The sequence below is a fragment of the Callorhinus ursinus genome, unplaced genomic scaffold, assembly GCF_003265705.2.
Source record: "Callorhinus ursinus isolate GAN/ISIS: 27379988/994484 unplaced genomic scaffold, GSC_fseal_2.0 scaffold3, whole genome shotgun sequence".
In the NCBI taxonomy this organism is placed as follows: Eukaryota; Metazoa; Chordata; class Mammalia; order Carnivora; family Otariidae; genus Callorhinus; species Callorhinus ursinus.
Window position 1 is genome coordinate 54016116 of NW_027397065.1, and position 5766 is coordinate 54021881.

Below are 5766 nucleotides of genomic sequence, written 5' to 3' on the forward strand. Positions count from 1 at the left end.
GTCATCCTCAACCTTGCAGAGACAGGAGCAGAGTGCAAAGATCACAAAAGAAAAGCCACAGCATAATACTTGCCACGCAAATAGGTCCTCGGTGTTTATAGCCATTTGTAAGAGTATAATGGAAATCATTTTCTTCTTCTAGTTCAGTACACAATACACAAAGCCTGTAAGGATCTGAACCTTTAGAAGCTATGTTTGCAGGCTGACACAAGGTCCTTAACACAGAATTTGATAGATCTAGTGGTCAACTATTTGAGGAGGGTTATCTTGTTCCAGCCCTTTTCTGAGATTGACAGTAAATTAAAATCTACATTTACAAACAACTGATTATGGAAACTCAATTGTTAAAAACAATTGTGTACCTCATTAAAAGATTCACTACAGAGTGGGTTTTTTAAGTGGCAAGCCCCTCCCCCCAAGTGCCTTACAATTTTAATATTATTTTATTGAGTCAAAGTCAGGGCCCAGTTCTTAGGACACAAGACTGTTGTGTTGTCACAAACTCAAAGGTAACACCAAGGAGTATAGTGAAGTTCATAAAGACCTCAGGGATCAAAATGAAAAGCAGTTTCAACAACATATTTGGTAAAATGATTTTTATTCTTCTGTTTCCCTGCAGAAGATTAACTGGGCTTTTCAGACAATATGGGTCCCTGTCCAAAGCATTCTGTGTTCCATGTGACAGTATGGCAGGCAGTGGGACTCTCTCAGCTTCTTCAATTACATAACAGTAATTAGCAATTCTACTTCTCTCCTCTGTTGAATCATAGAATTACTGAATAGAGAATTGGAAAGGAATAGAGAACTCTAGCCCGGCATCTTCAATGTGTAAGTAAGAGAACTGATAGTGGTAGATTGTGTTCTTTCCTTATTATTATTTGTTTCCTCCCCACCCTCACCATGCCCCAGGGGCTCGGCGGTGCGACCTGCCCTGGCCAATGGGATGCGGCATTTGCTTCGGAGCAGAAACATTAAATGCAGTGCATGGCTTGGCTGGGGTCTTCTTGTTTGAGCCCTTCCCTAGAAGAGCATATGCTGGCTGCATCTTCACGCTGACTTTTGGAGCAAAGCAGAACAGTAGCCAATCCATATGCCTCTCTAACAAGAGCAAGAAATGGTTTTCTAAGTTCCTTAGATACTAGGGTTGCTTGTTTTATAGCATAACCTGGTGAGAGTGGACTAATACAATGACTCAGGAAGTGGAAGTGATTCACCCAAAGTCACATGGACACCTTATTACATAGCCTGGGCTACATTACAGATATCCCCATTAGAAGATTTCCCCTATGCCTCAGCTTACCAGTGTCTCCCTGGAACCCGGTAGTATGTGGCACAAGCTAAGTACTCAATCAGTATTTGTTCATATGAATAAAGCAATCAGTGAAGGAAATGCGGCCTGACAGTTCCATCGAGCTGCTTTGTTCTATGGCACAGTATCTAGTTTAATACTTCCATTACTGTGAACACCAAGTGTCTTATGGCATCAACTGTGGGTCTGGCATGTGTTAGGTGCTTAAGGATCATTCTATCTACTTATCGTGCAATCCTACAAGGCAGGTATTTTGAGTCTTATTTTTAGTCTTAGTATCTTGCCCAGTCATAGAACTAGTAAGTAACAGAAACAGGAAGAGCTACGGTTGTACGAACTCCCAAGCCCAGATGCTCTCCACTGCTTCACAGGCTTTTACTGGAGAAACTACAACTTGGGTCATTTACAGACAGTTGAAACATGTGGCTTGTGTCAGGGCAGGGCCCCTACAAGGCAGTAAGCTGGCAGAGTGGCTCATGCAGTGTGTGGACAGCCCCTGACCCACCAGGAGTAGATCCCACTTGGGCCTAAGACTCTGATTCCTTGCATCCTCGGGGCTGGAGTGTGGGCTGGGGCCAGTCCCTCTGGTGGAGAGCAACTTCATCAGTTTACCCCTGTATGACATGCAACTATTATTGTGTCCTATATGTGCCATGGCCTGAAAAAGTCAGAGAAGCCCTGGGTGAAAAGCAGTGGTTCCAGATCAATCTAGAAACTTTGTGGGAGCATAGTTTTTAGAAAACATTGTAAGCCAAATTTCGAATGGACCCTAATTTACTATTTTGTCCCCTGCATTTCCCCTTTTCTTGAATCTCTCTCCTTTCTTTTCTTGTCTGTCTTTTTCCCTTCCTTCCTTCCTTCCTTCTTTCCTTCCTTCCTTCCTTCCTTCCTTCCTTCCTTCCTTCCTTCCTTCTTTCCTTCCTCTCTCTCTCTCTCTCTTTCTTGGAGTTGTCTGTGAATGACCTCCACTTTGTGGAGTGAGTCAAAGAATAGATGGATAGATGGTTGGATAAACTAACAAAGTCAAAAGCAACTGAGGCAAGTTTTGACTGCAATTAAAATAAGCGTGTTTAGGAGGAAGCAACCTAAATGTCCATTGACAGATAAATGGACAAACAAAATCTTAATATATATGCACAATGAAATGTTACTGAGCCTTAAAAAAACAAGGAAATCCTGTCACTTGCTACAACATGGATGGACCTTGAAGACCTTATGTTAAGTGAAATAAGCTAGTCAGAAAAAGATAAATACTGCCTGAATATACTTACGTGAAGTATCTCAAGTAAAGTCACAGAGACAGAGAATAGAATGGTGGTTGCCAGGGGTTGGTAGGAAAGGGAAAGTGGGAAGTTACACTTTTGCAAGATGAAAAAGTTCTGGAAATTGGCTGCACACAATGTGAATATACGTAACACTACCGAACTGTACACAAACCAGTTAAGATCATAAATTTTATGATATGTGTATTTTACCACAATTTTTTAATAAAACAATTTTTAGTGAAAGTGGGCTTATTTACTCTGAACAAAGGCTTTGGTTATGGTGTTGGCTGATACACTGATGCTGTGGTCAAGTGTGAAGGGTAGACTACCTGATGGCTTGAACTGCTTCTTACATTGGTTCTTCCTGCATTGTGTCTTCTGACCAGGACTGGCTACGTAGTAGATGGAACCCAGTGCAAAATGCAGATGAAGGTCCCCCTGTTCAAAGAGGAGAGCTATTGATGGTACTAAGATATGAAGATTTTCCTTTCTTCTGTGGACTCTATCAATTTGTCATGGTGTTTTTTTTATGTGCTATTTACTATCGTTCTAAAGAAAAGTTAAAATTCAAAATGTCCCCATTCATTTTTATGTTGTGCCTCACCAGTTTTTTTTTAAGGTTTTATTTATTTATTTGAGAGGGGAAGGGAGAGAGCACCCAAGGAGAGGGAGAAGCAGGCTCCCCACTGAGCAGGGAGCCAGACACGGGGCTCCAGCCCAGGACCCTGGGATCTTGACCTGAGCAGAAGGCAGATGCTTAACCAGCTGAGCCACCCAGGCACCCCTGCCATACCAATTTTAAATGCAAATATTGGAGCATTTACCTTGTATGCTGAACTGCCAAGACGACTGTTCACACTTCATAGCTCACACGTGCATTTCCACTGGAACAGCAGACACTCTGCCCAAAACTAGCTCATCTGTTTTTATTTCACTTTTTGGTATGCGTACATTCTACCAACACTCTCTACCTCCAGCTCACTGATAAGTAAAGGACTTTAAAAGACTTTTAAAGAAGGACACAAAACTATGAATGCCCTACCTTTCTCTTTCCTTTTGGGTCATCATTTTCAGCATAAGTGGTTGGCTGATACAGGGGAGTAACACGGGTAAGAAAGTATATGACAAGATTCCTTGGTTGTTCATGTTTCTTAGAATGTGATTGCCTTCTCTGTGTTCTAATCAAGCTTAAACAAAGAAGCATGGCCTCTTGGGGTCATTAAGACCTCTGGTTACCCAGTTACCGAGGTAACTTGCCTTGTACTCAATTTGCATCTCGCTGAACTCGCACGTATTTTGTGTCTCCTGGAATTCTGTGCTCGTGGGGCATCTCGAATGTTCTATGCACATGAGGACATAAGAGTGGCAAGAATGGTGGATATTGTGCCTATGTGCTCTACTCATGCATATGGTCCATTGTCCAACTGGACTTTACTTATGAAACACAAGTTCAAAGATAAAATTATTAAGATTTTTGAGACAGTGATAGAAGAGCATAAAACAAATGCAGGACTCTTCAGATTGTTGGGCCCCATGTGACCACAGAGTTCACACACCTGTGAAGCCAGCCCTGTTGCTGACTCTGTCCCTTGCTTTCCATTCCCACAACCACTATTCTAATTCCAACTCTCCTTGAGCAACTCAAAGATTGATGGATTTCAAAACTGGTTTCCTGACTCTTGCTTTCTTCTCTTCTAACTCATCCTATAAATTATTGCCAGTTTCATTTCCCTAAAGCAGTACTTCCACACAACTCACAGCTTTAGTCCCTGTGTGGCGCCTTGCTGCCTATAGGCTCAAATTCTTTATCACAAAATTCAGTGCCTTCCACATTCTGGCCTTAAGCTAACTTGTTAACTTTCTTTCCTCCTGCACCCTTGACCTCCATCCTGATTCGTGCAATCAGTCCAAGCAAAGGCATTACCAAAGAGATTGTTAATACCAAGGGTTTGTCAAAACCACTCCCTGTGTCAAGAATCCAGCTTCTGTTGAAATCCAGTCCATTCCTCAAAGCCAGAGTTTACCTCTCCCATGAAACACTCCTTGACCACCCCAACCCACAGTAATGTCATTGTAACTATTTGTAAATGGCTGGATAACGGCCACCCCATGAAACCAAGTTCTGCTCTGAGGAGCCTGTAAATATTGCCTTATATGGAGAATGGATCTTTGCAGATGTAACTAGGTGGAGGATCCTGACAGGGAATTAGCCAGGTGGACCCTAAGTCCATAAAGTATCTTCATAGGAGAGAGGCAGAGAGAGATTCCACGTGGAGGAGATCGCAGGATAGACAGAGGGGCAGACTGGACCCATAGAGCCACCAACAGCTGAGGAGCAAGGAGCAGGGTCTCCCCAGAGCCTTCAGAGGGGGCGTGGCCTTGCCACATCTGGGGTTTGGCCCAGTGAATCTGATGTTGAACTTCTGGCTTCTGGAACTCTGAGAGAATACATTTCTGTTGTGTTAAGCCATCAGGTTTGTGGTCATTTGTTACAGCAGCCACACAAAACAAACACACTACTCTAGCACTTGCTCCTTACCTTCCACGGCTTGGCCGTGCTCAGTATTTTAAACATTATTTGTATCCTTCTACCAAAACCATCGATCCCTCAGAGCACAAGGTGGCTTCTCTAATTGATTGGCTTTTCTCTCTCACCTTACACGTACACTGCATTTGAAGCTTAACAAGTGCTTTTCTTTGGTGAGGTTTATGGAGGTATAATTTACATATTTTAATATTCACTCTTTTGACTGGACCATTCAGTGAGTTTTGCAAATCCATCTAGCTGTGTAATTGCCAGCACAGTCAAGATCTCGAACATGGCCTTCACCTCAGAAGGTTCACTTGTGCCCTTCTACAGCAAATTTCTTCCTCTACCCCTAGCTCTTGGCAACCACTGATCTGATTTCTGTCCCTATAGTTTTGACTTTTCCAGAATGTCATCTAAATGGAATCCAACCCTATATAGCCTTTTGTGTCTGGCTTCTTTCACTTAGCATGATGCTCTTAGTATTCATCTTGTATGAATATACATGAATACTTCATGTTGTATGAATACTTCATGTTGTATGAATCAGTAATCTGTTCCTATGCGTGCCATACCACAGTCTGTTTAGTCACTAGTTGATGGGCATTTCCAATTTGGACCTATTATAAATAAGGCTAAAGTGAACATGCATGACCAGGTCTTTG